This window comes from Schistocerca piceifrons, chromosome 11 (assembly GCF_021461385.2).
Source record: "Schistocerca piceifrons isolate TAMUIC-IGC-003096 chromosome 11, iqSchPice1.1, whole genome shotgun sequence".
Lineage (NCBI taxonomy): Eukaryota > Metazoa > Arthropoda > Insecta > Orthoptera > Acrididae > Schistocerca > Schistocerca piceifrons.
This window is the reverse complement of record NC_060148.1, coordinates 132,786,821-132,808,007: the sequence shown is the minus strand read 5'-3', so window position 1 is coordinate 132,808,007 and position 21,187 is coordinate 132,786,821. Positions and strand designations below refer to the sequence as shown.

Genomic DNA, 21,187 nt, shown 5'->3' with positions numbered 1-21,187 from the left:
GCGCCGGACCAAGACTCAAGCTCGGGACCCTTGCCAAATTCGAGTCTCGGTCCGGCACACAGTTCTAATCTGCCAGGAAGTTTCATATCAGCGCACACTCTGCTGTAGAGTGTAATTTTCGTTCTAGAAACATCCCCCACACTGTGGCTAAGCCATGTCTCCGCAATATCCTTTCTTCCAGGAGTGCTAGTTCTGCAAGGTTCGCAGGAGAGCTTCTGTGAAGTTGGGAAGGTAGGAGACGAGGTACTGGCAAAATTAAAGCTGTGAGGACGAGAGTCGTGCTTGGATAGCTCAGTCAGTAGAGCACTTGTCCGCGATAGGCAAAGGTCCCGAGTTTGAGTCTCGGTTCGGCACACAGTTCTAATCTGCCAGGAAGTTTCATATCAGCGCACGCTCCGCTGTAGAGTGAAAATTTCACTCTAGAAACATCCCCCACACTGTGGCTAAGCCATGTCTCCGCAATATCCTTTCTTCCAGGAGTGCTCGTTCTGCAAGGTTCGCAGGAGAGCTTCTGTGAAGTTGGGAAGGTAGGAGACGAGGTACTGGCAGAAGTAAAGCTGTGAGGACGAGAGTCGTGCTTGGATAGCTCAGTCAGTAGAGCACTTGTCCGCGATAGGCAAAGGTCCCGAGTTTGAGTCTCGGTTCGGCACACAGTTCTAATCTGCCAGGAAGTTTCATATCAGCGCACGCTCCGCTGTAGAGTGAAAATTTCACTCTAGAAACATCCCCCACACTGTGGCTAAGCCATGTCTCCGCAATATCCTTTCTTCCAGGAGTGCTCATTCTGCAAGGTTCGCAGGAGAGCTTCTGTGAAGTTGGGAAGGTAGGAGACGAGGTACTGGCAGAAGTAAAGCTGTGAGGACGGGGCATGAGTCGTGCTTGGGTAGCTCAGTTGGTAGAGCACTTGCCCACGAAAGGCAAAGGTCCCGAGTTCGAGTCTCAGTCTGGCACACAGTTTTAATCTGCCAGGAAGTTTCATCTGGCATTTTATTCTCAGCACAGTGCACCTGGTGCTCTTTTTGGAGTCGGTTCCCATCGTCTAAATTCTGACGTGTACTCAGTCCGGTCACAGAACTGAACTGGAATGACAACGTTCCCTGTGTGTAATGTGTAATTTTTGGGATAAAATTTTATGATTTCTGTTATTTTTGACTACTGTTCTGCTATTTCTCAGTCTATCCTTATAGCAGAACCATCAATTATTCATAAAATTGGATAGATAAAAAATCTACTCGCCAATCGGTGGCAGAACACAAATATAAAAGACTGTTGTGATTGGCAAACTTTCGGAGTGAGGCTCCTTCTTCAGGTAGAAGGGTTGAAGGGTGAAGGAAAAGGACTGGAGAGGTCTAGGAAAATTCACGCAGAACTGTGAGTCAGGGGAGATTTACCATATGGGATGAGAAGGAAAGAGTGACTGACTCCCCAACAGTCAGTCTTTCCTTCTCATCCCGTACGGTAAGTCTCTCCTGACCCAACATCTTCCCCTTTTCCTAGACCTCTACAGTCCTTTTCCTTCACCATTCTTCCTTCCCCTTCTACCCTTCTGCTTGAAGAAGGAGCCACTGGCTCCGAAAGCTTGCCAATCACAACAGTCTTTTACGTGTGTGTTCTGCCACCGATTGGTGAGTAGATTTTTTATCTATCCAATTTTATCACTTATAGCAAAACTGTATCTTTTCTTAGTATGCAGACTCCATCTCCTCTACAACTTCTTCTGCACTGGAAACTGCAAAATCTTCACAAATCTAAAGTTGTACTAAGTGATCAAAACTCTTCTCCAGAAAGCAGAGATGCTGGGTCACACACAGGCATGACAAAAAGACTGCTAAACACATAAGCTTTTGGCCAGAAGGCCTTCTTCAGAAATTGACAACACACACACACACACACACACACACACACACACACACACACACACACACACACACACAAAGATGATGTAACTTACCAGACGAAAGCATTGGTATGTTGATAGAGACACCAACAAATGAGGTGACTTACCGAACAAAAGCGCTGGCAGGTCGATAGACACACAAACAAACACAAACATACACACAAAATTTTTTTGTGTATGTTTGTGTTTGTTTGTGTGTCTATCGACCTGCCAGCGCTTTTGTTCGGTAAGTCACCTCATCTTTGTTTTTATACATAATTTTTCCCACGTGGAATGTTTCCTTCCATTATATATATATATAATGGGAAAAATATATTTAAAAACAAAGATGATGTGACTTACCATACGAAAGTGCTGGGAGGTCGATAGAAACACAAACAGACACATACATACACACAAAATTCAAGCTTTCGCAACAAACTGTTGCCTCATCAGGAAAGAGGGAAGAAGAGGGAAAGATGAAAGGAAGTGGGTTTTAAGGGAGAGGGTAAGGAGTCATTCCAATCCCGGGAGCGGAAAGACTTACCTTAGGGGGAAAAAAGGACGGGTATAAACTCGCGCACACACACACACATATCCATCCACACATATACAGACACAAGCAGACATATTTAAAGGATATATATATATATAGACACACACACACACACACACACACACACACACACACACACACACACACACACACACACAGCTCAATGCACAAGACCACTGTCTCTGGCTGCTGGGAGCAGTCTGGATTACATGTTAAGAATCTTTTCATTGTGTCTGTCTGTGACTCAACATCTCCGTCATATGGTGAGTAGCAATCTATCCTTCTCATAATATTGTCATTGTTCCATCTTGGATTTTCCATTGTATCATTTCTCCAGAAACCTTCATATACTGATTCTTTGTCATTTACAGCGAGGGAACGCATTGTAACAGTGGGGAACCCATCACGAGTTGTGTGCGCCATGACCACCACACCAGTATTGATAACAAAAGGAGATTCGGCATTGGTCGTTGAAGTAGAAATCTTTATTTCTGTAGCGGATCAATTTTGATCACTGCGTGACCGTCGTCAGTGCTAGTATTAGAGCCACGAGCACTCGTGAATACGATCAGTGAAACTGCAGTATCTGCACGTGCCACTGTAGAGTACTTCTCAGACCGAAGTACACTTTGTTGACATATGCAGATACTGCAGTTTTACTGCTCGTATTTATGAGTCCTCGTGGTTTCAGTACTAGCACTGGTGATGGTCACTCAGCGATTGAAATTGATTTGCAACAGAAATAAAAATTTCTGCTTCAATAACCAATGCTGAATCTCCTTTTCTTGTTAACATTATAATGATTCACGCTAATACAGGTACTCTGTGTGATGTGGCACAGATGACAGATCTCTCTAGTCTCAGTGACAGTTCAGGTTCTTCTCTGGTCCTTCGTAACACTGTGCCGATTGTCACAGAACTTGTCCCTCTGTAGTGCGCAGCATAACTTTGAGCCGGGATCAGACTCCTCAGAATAAACCGCCCACATCGGCAGTTACCACAGCTGCCTTGCAGAAATGTTGCAACCGTCTTCTCCAGTTTTCGCGCACAAATGTGACAGAACTCTCAAACAGCATACAAGCCTCTAATGACTGTTGTTGTTGTGGTCTTCAGTCCACAGACTGGTTTGATGCAGCTCTCCATGCTACTCTATCCTGTGCAAGCTTCTTCATCTCGCAGTACTTACTGCAACCTACATCCTTCTGAATCTGCTTAGTGTATTCATCCCTTGGTCTCCCTCTACTATTTTTACCCTCCACGCTGCCCTCCAATACTAAATTGGTGATCCCTTCATGCCTCGCAACATGTCCTACCAACCGATCCCTTCTTCTAGTCAAGTTGTGCCACAAATTTCTCTTCTCTCCAGTCCTATTCAGTACCTCCTCATTAGTTACGTGATCTACCCATCTAATCTTCAGCATTCTTCTGTAGGACCACATTTCGAAAGATTCTGTTCTCTTCTTGTCCAAACTATTTATCGTCCACATTTCACTTCAATACATGGCTACACTCCATACAAATACTTTCAGAAACGACTTCCGGACAATTAAATTTATACTCGATGTTAACAAATTTTTCTTCTTCAGAAACGCTTTCCTTGCCATTCCCAGTCTACATTTTGTATCCTCTCTACTTCGACCATCATCAGTTATTTTGCTCCCCAAATAGCAAAACTCCATTACTACATTAAGTGTCGCATTTCCTAATCTAATTCCCTCAGCATCACCCAATTTAATTCGACCACATTCCATTATCTTCATTTTGCTTTTGTTGATGTTCATCTTATACCCTCCTTTCAAGACACTATCCATTCCGTTCAACTGTTCTTCCAGGTCCTTCGCTGTCCCTGACAGAATCACAATGTCACCTGCGAACCTCAAAGTTTTTATTTCTTCTCCCTGGATTTTAATACCTACTCCGAATTTTTCTTTTGTTTCCTTTACTGCTTGCTCAATATACAGATTGAATAGCATTGGGGAGAGGCTACAACCCTGTCTCACTCCCTTCCCAACCACTGCTTCCCTTTGATGTCCCTCGACTCTTATAACTGCCATCTGGCTTCTGTACAAATTGTAAATAGCCTTTCACTCCCTGCATTTTACCCCCGCCACCTTCAGAATTTGAAAGAGAGTATTCCAATCAACATTGTCAAAAGCTTTCTCTAAGTGTAAAAATGCTAGGAATGTAGGTTTACCTTTCCTTAATCTAGCTTCTAAGGTAAGTCGTAGGGTCAGTATTGCCTCACGTGTTCCAATATTTCTACGGAATCCAAACTGATCTTCCCCAAGGTCGGCTTCTACCAGTTTTCCATTCGTCTGTAAAGAATTCGCGTTAGTATTTTGAAGCAGTGACTTATTAAACTGATAGTTCGGTAATTTTCACATCTGTCAACACCTGCTTGCTTTGGGATTGGAATTATTATATTCTTCTTGAAGTCTGAGGGTATTTCGCCTGTCTCATACATCTTGTTCACCAGATGGTAGAGTTTTGTCAGGACTGGCTCTGCCAAGGCTGTCAGTAGTTCTAATGGAATGTTGTCTACTCCCGGGGCCTTGTTTCGACTCAGGTCTTTCAGTGCTCTGTCAAACTCTTCACGCAGTATTGTATCTCCCATTTTGTCTTAATCTACATTCTCTTCCATTTCCAGAATGTTGTCCTCAAGTACATCGCCCTTGTATAGACCTTCTATATACTCCTTCCACGTTTCTGATTTCCCTTCTTTGCTTAGAACTGGGTTTCCATCTGAGATCTTGATATTCATACAAGCGGTTCTCTAATGACTATTCAAACTAAAAAAATATTTTCATGGGCTAGTCATCATTCGTCGGTACTATAGACATTGTGCAACACATCACTTCATCAGTTAATATCTTACACTACGACTCTCAGTTGTTCTTTTTGTTGGTTTGTGCTGCTGTAACAGCCCCTTCAGGATACCAGGATTCACTGAGTTAGTAACCAGTGTCTCAGTTCATGAGGTATTCTGCCACATTTCTCTCTGTTGACTCTCTTACAAGCCTGTCCCAGTAGCTTGGGATTTGTGCCAGAACATTCATTTTTTCATATATCACAGTACAAATTAAGTCACAGACAGTGCTTGACGATGGCTGATACAGTTGCTTGCCTCGGCCAGGTCTTACTCGCAAATTCTTGGCATTTAATGTCTACTGTCCTAGTTGTTGGCCACTGTAAAACGTGCCACATTGGCAAGATATACTGTAAATTTCTGGTTTTTGTAGAATGAGTTCATCTTTTGAATTTCACAGTAGTCCCCTTCTTTTATAAGAGTGTTAGTAGAGACGGAGATAATAGAGATAAAGGTGGCAGAAAACCTCACGAATTAACACTGGGCACAAAATTTGGGTTGTTCTGAAAATTCACCCACATAATTTGACAGCCCCGTGTCATCCTCTGTGGGTCAAATTTTATTCCTGTAAAATATAATATAAAGCTTATAATTATTTATCTATTGTAGGTCAAAAAAGTATAACAAATGTGTTTGGTTTGTTTCCATTGCTCGCCTGAAAATTACATTGCTAGAGAAACTGTGTTATTATAGACTGGTTTCTGTGCCCTTTTTTACATGCTGTAATCTGCAAAATAGTCACAAACAAAATTCTGTGTGTATTTCTGAAGTACTGTTTTGTGGGTAATGGCTGTGTACATTTTCTGTCCCGTTGCTTATCTCTGGTAGATCTCTCTTTCTCCTGCTATTGAGTACACTGTCGTTTATAAAATTTGACTCACCACTTTACTTCACTCGTGTTTTCCACAAAGTGTGATTTGAGCAGACACTTCTGTCTCCATACTCATTGAGGGGTGCTATATTGTTGTCACTTGTCACTCGTTCATCATTTGGCACACACATCAAAACTAGTACCACATTAAACACAAGGCAAACGACGAACGAGTGAGAAGCGACAACAATATAGCACCTCTCGATGAGTGTGGAGACAGTAGTGTGCTCAAGTCATCTCTTGTCACATTTTGTGAAAAATACATATGAACTAAACCTGTGAGCAAAATTTTATGAAGTAACATTTTAGAAACAGTGTACTCGATAGCAGTAGAAAGAGATATGTTACCGACAAAACCGACAAGTAATATACAGAAATGCACGAAGAATTTTCTTCACGAGTACTTTGCAGATGACATGCTGTCAAAACTGACAAAAAAGGGCACAAAAACCAATCTACAACAACAGAGTTTCATTAGCAATGTACGAGGGTCATTCGATAATTAAAGAGACAAATTGGTCAGGGGGAAAAACTGTTAGTAGGGCAAGTTTGGTACTTTTATGGCTTTAAGTTGGTATCACTGGGATGAGTCTCGATCAGCTGATGTATCAACATTGTTTTGTTTATAACCTCAAAAATACAAAACAGTGAGTCCGCTTGAAATGTCCACATCAGTTGAACAAAGTTCTGTTATTCATTTTTTACGTGCTGAAGGTGAGAAACCTGTAAATATGTACTGTAGAATGTCTTAAAGTTTATGGTGAAGGTTGTATGAATCATGCAAATTTTTACAAGTGGGTAGAGCAGTTAAAAATGGTCGCGACTCAGTGACTGGCAAACACCATTGTGGCCGACCAGTTGCAGTTTCAACTCCCTCGCTAGAAAGTCGAACTGATGACATTATTCGTGCCGATTGCCGTGTGACTGTGGAAATGATAATTGATAAGGTTCAAGTTAGTACTGGTACAGTTCACAACATTATCTGTAACAAGCTGAAGTACCACAAGACATGCGCAAGATGGGTCTCAAAGGAGTTGATGCAGCTACACAAGAAAACGAGGTCGAGAGTGTGCACAGAGCTAAAGGAATGTCACGAAAGAGAACGTGAGCACTTCCGCGACAAAATTTTAACTTGTGATGAAACTTGGGTTCACTATTATGAGCCAGAATCAAAAACATAAAGCACGGAGTGGAAGCACACCGACTCACCTGTGAAGAAAAAATTCAAAACCCAAGCATCAGCAGGAAAAGTCATGTTGATGGTGTTTTGAGATACTGAAGGTCCAGTTTTTTGTGATTATCTTGAAGAGCAGCGTACAATGAACAGCCAATACTACTCAGATTTGCTTTTAAACAAGGTGAAGCCAGCCGTGAGAGAGAGACGTCGTCGATCTCGGGGGAGAGGTGTGATTCTCCAGCACGACAACGCAAGTCCTCACATTGCACTACTAACCCGTGAAACCGTCGACAGAATGGGCTGGGAAGTACTGTCTCGTCCCCCTTACAGTCCTGATTTAGCACCTAGTGATTTTCATTTGCTTGGTGCACTGAAGGAAGCATTACGTGGGAAGAGGTTACAAGACAACGAGGACGTGAAAAAGTATGTGTGAAATTGGTTGAAACATCAAGATAAAGAGTTCTTTGCAACCAGAATAAAAAAGCTTGTAGCCCGTTGGAACAAGTGCATAAATGTTCAAGGGGATTGTGTTGAAACATAGAAAAAGTATTGTTTTGTAAAAATAAATGCTTTTTTTCTACAGACCAAGTTGTCTCTTTAATTACTGAATTACTCTCATAATTTTCAAGTGAGCAATTGAAACAAACCAAACAGAACACACATTTTTAAGCCTACAACAGGTTAATGATTATAAACTTTACGTTGTACTTTGCAGAAATAAAATTTGACCCACAGAATATGACATGGAAGTGTCGAAACACGCCTGGGTGAAGAGAAAGAAGTAAATAGTGTTTGCATAATGTGGATTTTCAAAATGACCCAAACTGTAAATTACAAACACGGAAAAATGTCAAGTGGGGGGCGGCTTCAGACCTTAGTAAGATGATTCACTGGGTACGAACTTAGCAAAACCTGGGATCCTGCACTGGATGACTGCAGCAGCATAACTCAACAAAAAGAAATACTGAGAATGTGGACACAGACAGAACACCAGGTACACCGTACCGAGGATGGGATGCTGCCGGGCACGTCGGACTGAAACAGAACGTCTCCATACCAGTCTAGTGGGACTGCATAGAACTGATCACGGAGGAAGAAGGTGTAAATATTGGACCCGTTCTACTCAACTAGCAGTCACCGGTAGGACCAGATTGAGACAGCGAATTGTGTTGTCGAAATGTTGTGCACAGCAGATACTGATATCTGGCAGGATACCCAGTACCCTGACATGTCACTCGGTTACTCGTTTATAGAATGTGCACATTGAGCCACTTCTTTAGGATTGGAAACAAGAAGGAATTGCAAGGAGCCAGATTTGGCAAATAGTGGGATAAAAAAAATTACTGACACAGTTCATGCTTTTTTACTGTGATAACTCTAGATCCAAGTGATGACACATTGTTGTGGTGAAACAACACTTTCTTGTTCATCAAATGGGGCCATGTTCCTTCAGTTACTTGATAAAGTTGTTCAGTATCTCACTGTAATATTGTCCAGTGAGAGTTTTTCTTTTTCTGAGAAGTCCGAGTTCTGACACCTTCTGCATCACAAAAGTTTAACCGTGACTTTTCTGGCCGACGGGACAGCCTTTGCCTTCATTGCACCAAATTTGTCTGAAGCAGCTGATTGTTTTTGCTCAATTTCTGGGACGTAAAGATGAATTTCTGAATTGTTGCCAATGATAACTGGATGCAAAAATTCCTTTGGATCTTGTTTAAATTGCTCCAAATGCACCATCCATCTTGACAGCCGTACCCATTTGTTGTGCGCCATCCGCAGTTTTAGCACTCATTGAGCAACATTTTTTTGTCACTGTCCTGTAAGGTATTAATTACTCTTCCTGTCAGCATACTTAGGACTTGTACTTCTTCCCACACTTTTGTTCAATGATCAGTGACAATCATATCATTGACTTCTGTTTCAATGACTCTTGTTGGTAGCACATAAAAACAAATTTTTTACCGTATTTAAATTTGTCAAATCAGCATGTGATTGTCAATGTTGATTGTGAAGGGTCATCAAAATGACACTTGAACATAAAGCAGAGAAAAAAGTTATTCACTGAGTGACATGACTATTTTTGATCTCAGTGAAATTCTCATTACACAAGTTCTTGAAATAATTCGAGTAGCATCTAACAGAGGGCAGCATACTGAGGGAACTCCAAATTTTGTTGCCAGTGACTTCTAATTTCTGACCGCCTTCATGTTTTAATTTGTCTGAAATTGTGTAGTACTGGTCTTTGAGGGATTAAGAATTAGTGTTTTCTGTAATCACAGCAGTCAGTTTGTTCATTAGTTACACATTGCTCGGGTCACTTGCACGATATATCATAACTGTCAAGTCCGTGTCGCCAAATGTGGGCTATTGCTCACTCGTCTCGTGTAGGGTGCTTAAGAGAGGCTGCGTTCTCGGTATGCTATACAACAATTCGAGCGAATAACATTAGTAGTTTTATTTCAATAAAGCAGATTGACAGTACTCAACTTTGGAGTTCGGTGTTGCAAGTGATGGGCGACGTGCAAATAGTGATATTCTTCACTATAGACAAAGTCCAAACAAGCAGTGGATATGGATCACTGTTAACTGTTCTCGTGGCACTCTCTGCTAGGCTTTGCTAATACTCTGTGAATACTGTCCACTAATGTCCAGCCGAGGCTGGCAGGAGCGGCACATATATCCACTTCTTGCAGAAGTCACTCCCGTCGTGGCGCGGTCCTCATCAGCAGGCTATTGGCCGATGTCGCCTCACCGCCTTCTCTGGTCTTGCATTCCTCCTCTCTGTTCCGGCACTTGTGGTTAAACCAAAACAATAATGAAGTGGAATGAGAGAATTTACAGGTTACTAAAGTAATTCCTATTTAACCGTTCGACTGCCGTGGATGAGTTAACTCGTTACACTCCAGCACTCCCTAGGTGCCGAGGACGTCTCTGAGCGCAGACTGTTGGTTTTTCTCAAGTGGCATTGACGTGTCTTCTCACTCTGTTACTGCTCCAGATGAGTTACTTCCACATTTTGGTGAACAAAAAAGTTACAGGTACTTACTGTACAACATACGTGCCTCTGTGTGTTATCTTTTGCAAAAAAAAACTAGTTTCAGAATCTTGAAATATTTACAAATTATGACAAACGTTTCAATCACATAATTCCCGATGCACAGGGATGGAAATTGATGCACCGTGCTTGACCGTCTGCCAGATATAAAAACTTATCTCCTGAGAATGAAATGAGATACTGTTCTGCTTTCAGTATTAAACAAAATTTTGATATGTTATCTACATTTTGTACACAGCAACATCTGAGCTAAAATCAACCATACACAAAGTCTATGCAGTGAGTTTTTACCTCTGCAGCTCATTAAAATTCCATGCAGTGTTTTACTTAATTTGATGCACCACAGTAACTATGATGAATACTTTACTTTACGTGTGGCAAGGGCCTTATCAACCATACACCTGCTCTGTGAGCCCCTTCCACTTCTGCCTGTCCAGTGCTCTGTTTGTCCAGTTGCAGTTGCTGTTCATCCTAGTTGCGTCCTCCCGATTGTTATCCCGCCATCTGGTTCTGGGTCTCCCTCTTCCTCTCGTTCCATCTATTGTTCTGCTGAATGCCATTCAAGGTAGTCTATTCTCTGTCATTCTTGCTATATGGCCTGCCCAATTCAGCCTTCTCCTCTTGAGCACTTCGAAGATGTTACGGTGTTTGTACAGCCCTCTTAATTCATTTCTTCTTATTCTCCATTCCGTGTTATTTCCATTATTAACAGTTTTTCTTCATCTTTCTTTCTAAATATTAATGTTTCACATCCGTATAACATCACAGGTATAACGGTCGATTGATATAAGCGGATTTTGAAGTTACTGCTAAGTGATCTTTTTCTCAGAATTTTGGTGAAACTAAAAAGTGTCTTGTTTGCTGTTGATAAACGGGCATCTATTTCTATATCTGTTCTGTTGTCATTACTAAAAAGACTTCCTAGGTACTTGAAGTGGTCAACGGTCTTGAAATTGAATCCATCTACAGTCAGAGGCGCATCTTTTCTGGTTTTCTTACTTATGGGCAGGTATTCTGTCTTTTCTTCATTAACGTGTAATCCTGTTTTCTCAGCAATTTTGTAGTAATTTTGCATCATTCTGGTTAATTCTCTTTTGGAACTACTTATTAGTGCTACATCATCTGAATAGGTAAGTCTTGTAATGTTCACATCCTGTAGCTGGATCCCTTGTGGACGGTTTTACAAAATTCTCTGTCGATCATCTCTAGGACGAGGTTAAATAAAATAGGTGAAATGGCATCCCCTTGTCTCAGTCCAGTGTATACCTTAAAATCTTCAGTTTCTCCTACTGGTGTCTTTATGTGACATAAAGTTTCATCTATACACATTTTAACTAATCTGATTAATTTTTATGGTATTTTAAATTCCTTCATTATATTTAGGAGTGTCTGTTGGTGTATGCTATCATAGGCTTTATTAAAATCTATGAATAATATGTGGACATCTACATTGAATTCCCACGCCTTCTCTGTTACTTGTCTTAGGGTGAATAGATGATCTAACGTGGATCTGTTTCTGCAGAAACCGCATTGGTAGTCCCCAATTAGTTCTTCTGTTATTGGTATCAGCCAGTTTAATAGGCAGCTCGATAAAATTTTGTAGGTGACATCCAGTAAGGCAATTCCTCTGTAGTTATCACAAACAAGTGGATCATTCTTCTTAAATATGGGGCACACAATTGCAGTTTTCCAATCTACAGGAATGGTTTCTGTCTCCCAAATTGTTTCTATTAACGCCTGTATTTCTAATTCCAGTTGTGGGCCTCCATTCCTTAATAACTTAGTGTATATCTTGTCCTCGCCACAAGCATTTTATTCTTTAATTTCTTTATTGCTTGCTGTATTTCATTTACTGATGGGGTAGTAACTGTATCAGCTGTACCAGATTCTTACAATTTAAAGTAAGAGTGTGGCTCATTGCAGTTGAGAAATTGTGAAAAGTATGTCTTCCATCTTTTTTGTATGTCACTTTTGCTGGTCAGTATTTTCCCATACTGATCCTTTATAAACTGTTCCCTTTTATGATGAATAACAAAAAGAAATTAAGTCCTTTGCCAAGCAAAGATATCAGACTGTATGATCTGCAAAACTCAAATTTATTTTATTTTTTTATTTATTTTTTTACTGTGTAGTTTTCAAATCAGATGACAAGTATTATATAGTAGTCTGAACGCAATGTCTCAGCACATCAGAGAATGTGAGAGTGTGTTTGTAACAGTCAAAGGATTAAATACAGTTGCCTGTTAGCCATTTACAGATTAATTCACGTAACAGAGCGGAATATTTAGCTTTGTTAACAGGAGTAAATCTGTAATGCTTTTGTGTTAAATAAGCAAAAAATTTGTAAATAAAAATTATACTGTGGAATAGGAAGTGTTACCCAGAAGGAACTCTTTTTGAGCTACCTTTCAGCTTTACTTATGTTATGCCGTGCTACTAGGCATTTAATGTCGTTGGGCAAGCGATCAAAAATTTTCATAACAGTGTCAGTCACTCCTTTTTTGTTATAAATTCAGTTTTAATTAAGGCTAATTCTTGTAGTACACTGCTTGAAAATTGCTAAGGAACAAAGACACTGTGGGACAGGAATAATCACAGGCAATGATGGATAACATGAAACACACAGTAAATAGACTATGTGGTCAAAAGTATCTGGACACCTGGCTGAAACTGACTTACAAGTTCGTGGCACCCTCCATCGGTAATGCTGGAATTCAGTATGGTGTTGGCCCACCCTAAAGACTTCATGACAGCTTCAACTCTTCCAGGCATATGTTCAGTCAGGTGCTGGAAGCTTCCTGGCAGATTAAAACTGTGTGCCGGACCGAGACTCGAACTCGAGACCTTTCCCTTTTGGAAGGTAGGAGACGAGATACTGGCAGAAGTAAATCTGTGAGGACGGGGCATGAGTGATGCTTGGGTAGCTCAGTTGGTAGAGCACTTGCCCGCGAAAGGCAAAGGTCCCGAGTTTGAGTCTCAATCGGGCACACAGTTTTAATCTGCCAGGAAGTTTCATATCAGCGCACACTCCGCTGCAGAGTGAAAATCTCATTCAGGTACTGGAAGGTTTCTTGGGGAATGGCATTATTCACTGAGTGCTGCACTGAGGAGAGGTATCGATGTCGGTCAGTGAGGCGTGGCATGAAGTCGGCATTCCAAACCATCCCACAGGTGTTTTATAGGATTCAGTCAGGAGTCTGTGCAGGCCAGTCCATTATGGGGATGATATTGTCAAGTAATCAATTTGCCACAGGCTGTGCATTATGAACAGGTGCTCGATCATGTTGAAAGATGCAATCACCATCCCTGAATTGCTCTTCAACAGTGGGAAGCAAGCTGGTGCTTAAAACATCAATGTAGGGCTGTTCTGTGATAGTGCCATGTAAAACAACAAGGGGTGCAAGCCCCCTCAACGAAAATCACGGCCACACGATAACACCACCACCTCTGAATTTTACTGTTGGCACTACGCTTGCTGGCAGATGACATTCACCGGGCATTCACCATACCCATACCCCGCCATCGGATCGCCACATTGTTCTCCGTGATTCGTCACTCCGCACAATGTTTTTCCACTGTTCAATCGTCCAATGTTTCTGCTCCTTACACCAAGCGTGAGGCATCGTTTGGCATTTACTGGCATGAAGTGTGGCTTATGAGCAGCAGCTCGACCATGAAATGCCAGTTTTCTCACCTTCCGCCTAACTGTCATAGTACTTCCAGTGGATCCTGATCCAGTTTTGAATTCCTGTGTGACGGTCTGGATAGATGTTTGCCTATTACACATTACAACCCTCTTCAACTGTTGGCAGTCTCTGTCGGTCAACAGATGAGGTCGACCTATACGCTTTTGTGTTGTACGTGTCCTTTCACATTTCCACTTCACCATCACATCAGAAACAGTGGACCTAGGGATGTTTAGGAGTGTGGAAATCTCGCGTACAGATATGTTTGAAGTCCGTGAGTTCTGCTTCAGAGCACCCGTTTTGCTCTCTCACGTGTCTAATGACTACTGAGGTTGATGATATGAAGTACCTAGCAGTAGGTGGCAGCAGAATGCACCTAATATGAAAAATGTCGTTTTTGGGGTATCTGGATACTTTTGATCACATAGTGTATGTAATATGCGTTGAATGGTAAATTTATAATGAAAAAAGTACTGATTTCACCATTTGGGAAGTCAGGGCAAGAGACTTAAATAATTTTCATATATGATTCAGATTGGACTCCCAATGTAATGGTTGATATTGGACTTTAAGTAAGTAATTTAGAAGATCAGTTTGGATTCCGTAGAAATACTGGAACTCGTGAGGCAATACTGACCTTACGACTTATCTTAGAAGAAAGATGAAGGAAAGGCAAACCTATGTTTCTAGCATTTGTAGACTTAGAGAAAGCTTTTGACAATGTTGACTGGAATGCTCTCTTTCAAATTCTGAAGTTGGCAGGGGTAAAATACAGGGAGCGAAAGGCTATTTATAATTTGTACAGAAACCGGATGGCAGTTATAAGAGTCGAGGGTCATGAAAGGGAAGCAGTTGTTGGGAAGGGAGTGAGACAGGGTTTTAGCCTCTCCCCGATGTTATTCAATCTGTATAGTGAGCAAGCAGTAAAGGAAACAAAAGAAAAATTCGGAGTAGGTATTAAAATCCAGGCAGATGAACTAAAAACTTTGAGGTTCGCCGATGACATTGTAATTCTGTCAGAGACAGCAAAGGACTCGGAAGAGCAGTTGAACGGAATGGATAGCGTCTTGAAAGGAGGATATAAGATGAACATCAACAAAAGCAAAACGAGGATAATGGAATGTAGTCGAATTAAGTCGGCTGATGCTGAGGGAATTAGATTAGGAAATGAGACACTTAAAGTAGTAAAGGAGTTTTGCTATTTGGGGAGCAAAATAACTGATGATGGTCGAAGTAGAGAGGATATAAAATGTAGACTGGCAATGGCAAGGAAAGCGTTTTAGAAGAAGAGAAATTTGTTAACATCAAGTATAGATTTAAGTGTCAGGAACTCATTTCTGAAAGTATTTGTATCGCGTGTAGCCATGTATGGAAGTGAAACATGGATGATAACTAGTTTGGACAAGAAGAGGATAGAAGCTTTCAAAATGTGGTGCTACAGAAGAGTGCTAATGATTAGATGGGCAGATCACATAACTAATGAGGAGGTATTGAATAGGATTGGGGAGAAGAGAAGTTTGTGGCACAACTTGACCAGAAGAAGGGATCGGTTGGTAGGGCATGTTCTGAGGCATGAAGGGATCACCAACTTAGTACTGGAGGGCAGCGTGGAGGATAAAAATCGTAGAGGGAGACCAAGAGATGAATACACTAAACAGATTTAGAAGGATGTAGGCTGCAGTAGGTACTGGGAGATGAAGAAGCTTGCACAGGATAGAGTAGCATGGAGAGCTGCATCAAACCAGTCTCAGGACTGAAGACCACAACAACAACAGTAAGTAATATGCACTCCTTGGGCAGTAATGGATGTTTTGCAGCTGTTATTCGTGCTGGCTACCAAACTGTTGAGGAGTCCTTGGGGGATATTGCCCCACTCTCCTCTCCAGATGGTTTTCAGTTCTTGCACAGTTCAGGTAGGGGTTGTTCATTGAGAAAAACATCTGCTTAGGGCATTCCAGTCTTTCTCTATTGGGTTTATGTCCAGGAAGTAGGCAGACCATTCCATACATTCAGTATTTTACTTTACAGTGTGTCTGACATCTCGGCAGTGCTTTGTGATCATCCGTAAACAGAAAGTTGTGACCTGCCACACCCTTAAACTGGTGGACACAATCCAGAATAATCTCCTTGCAATACTGCTGTGCCATAATGTTACCTAGTGCAAAGATACGCAGAGGTGTTCAGCGATTGTGCATAAAGCCTGCACACACGGCAACGCCTAAGCCGTACTGATGACGTTCGTGAACACGCTGTGGAATGTAACGTGTTGCCCTGCCTCTCCACACTAACTGGCAGCTCGAGTCACTCACCACGGTGAAGCGAGATTTGTCAGAGGATGTTTCTCTGGACCACTGCTCTTGACTCCAACCAAAATGCTCCCTACTCCAACAAAGTGTTTTTTGGTGACGGCACGGTTGAAGTCTGATGCACTTAATGGGCTTCTGAGTGTACAAATCGGCTCAATTTATTCACCTCAGAATAGTTTTGGCAGAGAAGTGTGTAACGGTAGTGGTCACAAAGTCTGCAGCGATCTGCCTAAGAGTGGTAAGGCCACTAGGGCTATGTATCGATTCTTTTGTGGAGTGGGGTCCGCAGCTTGTGGTCTAGTGGCTAGCTTTGCTGCCTGTGGATCACGGGGTGCCGGGCTCGATTCCGGGGTGAGTTGGGGATTTTCTCTACCCAGGGACGAGGTATTTGTTTTGTGCTCATCGTTTCATCATCATCATTATTCGTAACAGTGGCTAGATTGGACAGCGTAAAACTTGGGACTTTGTACGGGCACTGATGGCCGCACAGTTGACTGCCCCACAAACCAATAATCATCATCATCATCATCTCTTATGGTGTGGTGAGCCATCAGTGAGCACTGGCATGCTTTCGCAAGCATTTACACCGTCAGTGGACTGTTTTAATTGTGAGATGACACTTTTGGACACACCCATTGCTGTGGCCACAGAAGTGACATTTTGACCTGCTTAGAGCCATCCGACTGCTCGTCCACGATTCTCAGCACTCGAATGATGTCTTGCAGACGAGCTGCTTTGCCACACGGAATGCCACACTAATCAGTTCCACAACATTCGTCAAACACTGTACTCCGCAAACTGTTGAATGCGTGCAGAGTGTTTATGCACAGGCTTTGCAGCAGTTAGTATATCCCGCCCTCTGTATTCCCACGTACTATCACCAATCGAGTGTTCTACAGCAGTTGGCTGTTGTTCCTTAGCAAGTGTTAATTGTTCCCTAGCAGTTGTCAAGCAGTGTATTATAATTACGGACATAATTGTTCCTTCTCAACTTCGATGGATTATTTACACTAAATTTAAGTAGCTGCTTAAACAGTGGTGTATGAGATGATCGTGGGTGAGCACCAAAATGTTATAAGTAAGTTCAGCTATTATCTGGGTTGTATCAGGTATTGATGTGTGTGGGTCCTTTATCAGCATGTGTGTACCAGGAGCAAACATTTCAGTTTCAGACGTCTCCTCCAATGCCTTTATAAGATTATTTATGTAACTTGATTTTAGCAGTGAAACCAAACATATGCCTTGTAGTACTGCATATTTTCTGTTCCCACAGTCTGAATTTATTACCATCAGATTTTTCCTTCAACTTGTGTTGTGTATTTGTTACAGGATGAATGCTGGGCATTGGAAGGGTGTCTCTCTGTAATGTGCGGTGCGGAACAGATGGTCGAGGAGCGGGAGTGTCTGCCAAAAACTGGGCCTCGGCCACTCCCCAGCTCTTTCTGACCCCATTCCTAACCTTTTTCGCTACAGTTCCTGAGATTTGCCTCTTCTCTTCTGACCACGTATCAATAGTGCTATGCCAGTTAGCAGGAAAACAACTCTGCAGCCAAGAAAATCAGTAATCCTAAAAGGAAAAGGGTATACTACAATACTAGCAAGAGCCTTATCTGTGACGTTTGTCTTCTGCTCTGTATATAAGATATCTCAAAATCTGCTGTTTCTTTCTCTCATGTTAAAATTCTTATTTAGACACTCTGTGCTCATTCCCTACTGTTATCTTCTTGTCATTGTTAGTAACTATATGCATGAAATTAACTAGTATTAATCGTGTATGTAAAATTCATCAAAAGTATTGTACATAATTGTTACCAGCCATTCTCAAAGCAGTGCAAACCAGAGTCAGTTTGTCCTGTCAGTATTGACAGGACTAAAATATGTATGTCCCATCAGTCTGAGCTTCTCGAACCAGAGTCTACTTTTACAGGAGTACAATACATTTGACCAGGGTGAGTACGATACAACAAATTATAAAGAAACTCATAGAGGTTGGGATCAGAATTGGTGTTTAAAGAGAGCTTATGTGATAGTTATATTTCAGAATTCAAACAGCATTGCTAACTGTTTGTTTTGCACATTTTTGCCCTCTTCTGACAAGTTTTATATAAATTAACCGATTTCTGAAGTTCCAGAAATGGCCATTCCATGTTATTCCTCCACACATGCACTATCTTTACCATGAGAAAGCACTCTCTTGTTCTGAAACATAAACACCTCCTGTGTTTGATATTTTTCATTAAAGCATGGTTTCTGCCACTTATTTGAAATTTTGATTTTCAGGCAACAGAAGTGAGAGGTGTACATGGGAGAGGAAAATGTTGCAAGTCCCTCAATAGATTTTTAAAATGATACACTACACTTGAACTTGCATGCTAAACTTTCATTCTTCACTAATTACAAACGGAAAACAACAGTTATAGATATAGTACGGGGTGGTGACTGAGTCATTCAGATTGACAGGAAGTAGCTGCATGAATTAGTATAATGGCATCACGGTCCCAGTATACAAAAAACAGAGAAGTTATTTGCAAGTTAAAGAATACTAAAGGGGTGAGAGACAGAAGTTGAGACACGTAAAAGCAAAGTGTTACAGAAAGCTGGAGAAGGAGACATAATTGGGTAAGAAAGGAGCATATAAACAATCTGGCTATGAAGATAATGACAGTATTTGTTTGTATTGTCCGCCTAGCCTATACTTCTGTCCTATATTTCCTTCCCCTCTCTCTCCTCTCCCTCTCTTTTTCTTCTTTCCTCCACTCTCCCTTCCTCCACTTTCTCTTCCTCCACTTTTCCATCCCCCTCCCCCCCCCCCCCCACCCCCCTGTCTTTCCTCCTCTTTCTTCCCTCTGCCCTCTGCCCTCTGCTGTCTCATCTCTACCCTTCTTATTCTGCCTTCTCTTCCCTGCTTATTCTTCCATCTCTACCCTTCTTATTCTTCCATCTCTACTCTTGTCATTCTTTCATCTCTACCCTTGTCATTCTTTCATCTCTACCCTTGTCATCCTTTCATCTCTACCCTTGTCATCTTTCATCTCTACCCTTGTCATTCTTCCTTCTCTACCCTTGCCATTCTTTCTTCTTTACCCTTGCCATTCTTTCTTCTTTACCCTTGCCATTCTTTCTTCTCTAACCTTGCCATTCTTTCATCTCTACCCTTGTCATTCTTTCATCTCTACCCTTGTCATTCTTTCTTCTCTACCCTTGCCATTCTTTCATCTCTACCCTTGTCATTCTTTCATCTCTACCCTTGCCATTCTTTCATCTCTACTCTTGTCATTCTTTCATCTCTACCCTTGTCATTCTTCCATCTCTACCTTTCTTCTTCCTCTTACCTCCTTCCTTCCTCATGTTCCCCCCTCCTGCCACTACCTGAACCAGTTTTAGCCGCACATTAGATACATCCTGTGTTGCTTTTGATCTTATTCCCAGTGCCAAACAACTTCAGTTTCATTACTCTTTTCTGTCCATCCTTTACAGCTCCTAAAGAAGAGGTCTTTGGTTCTGGAAGCTCAATATTGATGATGATCACTTTTAATTTTATAAACAGTTGTATTGTTTTGGTATATGAATTTTTCCTAATTAACTACCTGTTGGCTTGTTTTAGATTGTATTATTTCTACTTCCTTGTAGCTACTTTACATTTCACAGAACTGCTATTATAATACTTGCTGATTTTTCCAGCAGGGAGATCTAATTCAGTGACAAAGTTCCCTTTTTATGCATGCCATGAGTATTCAATGAAATTAAAGTCAGTGTTTTGCAAAACATAATTATTGTGGACAGTGACTGGTAACAGAAAATTTCAGCAAACTATTGAAATATTAAATACAGAGTATTGCCATTGAATTCAGTCTCCAAAGAACAGTGACAGTGTGAAATACCCTCTGATATTGTCAGTTTGTTTCTTTTAATACGAGCATGTGAACCACTTTTAATCAGCAAATTTAAATTTTTAGATGTACTTTTAACGTTTGAGCAGTTGTTAATGCATGATTGTTCTCATAACTCTTGTTTCCACTTCACGGTTGGTTTAGTACTGTACGAGCACCACCAGAAATGTAAGAAATGTACAGAACTATGCATTTCATCATTGCTAGTAATGTACATACAAATGCTGTCTTTGATCATATTTTCTTCTTTTATGTCAGATATGATGATGTTGAATATTGTGATAGTTCAATAAATAAATAACATTAATTGCAATAAAATATTCCCTTGCTGTCTTAGACTAACCACATTTCTTGTGGCAGCAGTATTAACAGTATGACCTAACACATCTGAAGTCAATACGAGAGGGCGCACATAATCTGCATAAGAAACTACAGTCCCTGTAGATAAACTCTCCAGCACTTCCCAACAATTGAAAATATCTTTGTGACAGACTTAAAACAAAGAATAGAGGCAGTATTTGTAAGTACATTATCGGAATGTATTAGGCTGATGCTCTTAAGACTTCGTGAGTGACATTAAGTTTTTGCATTATTTGACAGTGCTCAAAATTCATTAATTTTAATACAATACTGAAACAGTGTCATTAATTTGAACATATATACAGTCAGTTATTAACTGTCTCTTAGGATGTTATTGAAATAGGACGGAGAAAGAAAGCTAAAACTGTTCTTTGTGCACATTGTTGACTGTGGCCCCACTGTTTTCTCTTCTGTTTCATTTGAGATTTTTGTTGCTCAAGAGCTGAGTTTTCTCCTTAACGAGACTGGTATGTGCAATAGTTATTCTATACTCACAGTAAATTTGTGTAGAAAGTGGTAACTTAATTGTAGCGTGTAGTTGGCC

The 21,187-nt window shown here is 41.1% G+C and overlaps 1 protein-coding gene across 1 annotated transcript in view; it reads left to right on the top strand.

Moving 5' to 3' along the window:
• LOC124719799 overlaps positions 1 to 19,123 on the top strand; it is a 293,431-nt gene extending 274,308 nt beyond the window's left edge. Inside the window, exon 20 of the mRNA XM_047244994.1 lies at positions 17,723 to 19,123. The gene's annotated coding sequence lies outside the window, so the exon portion shown is untranslated. The remainder of the gene's footprint in view (positions 1 to 17,722) is intronic.
• Positions 19,124 to 21,187: the final 2,064 nt, after the last annotated feature.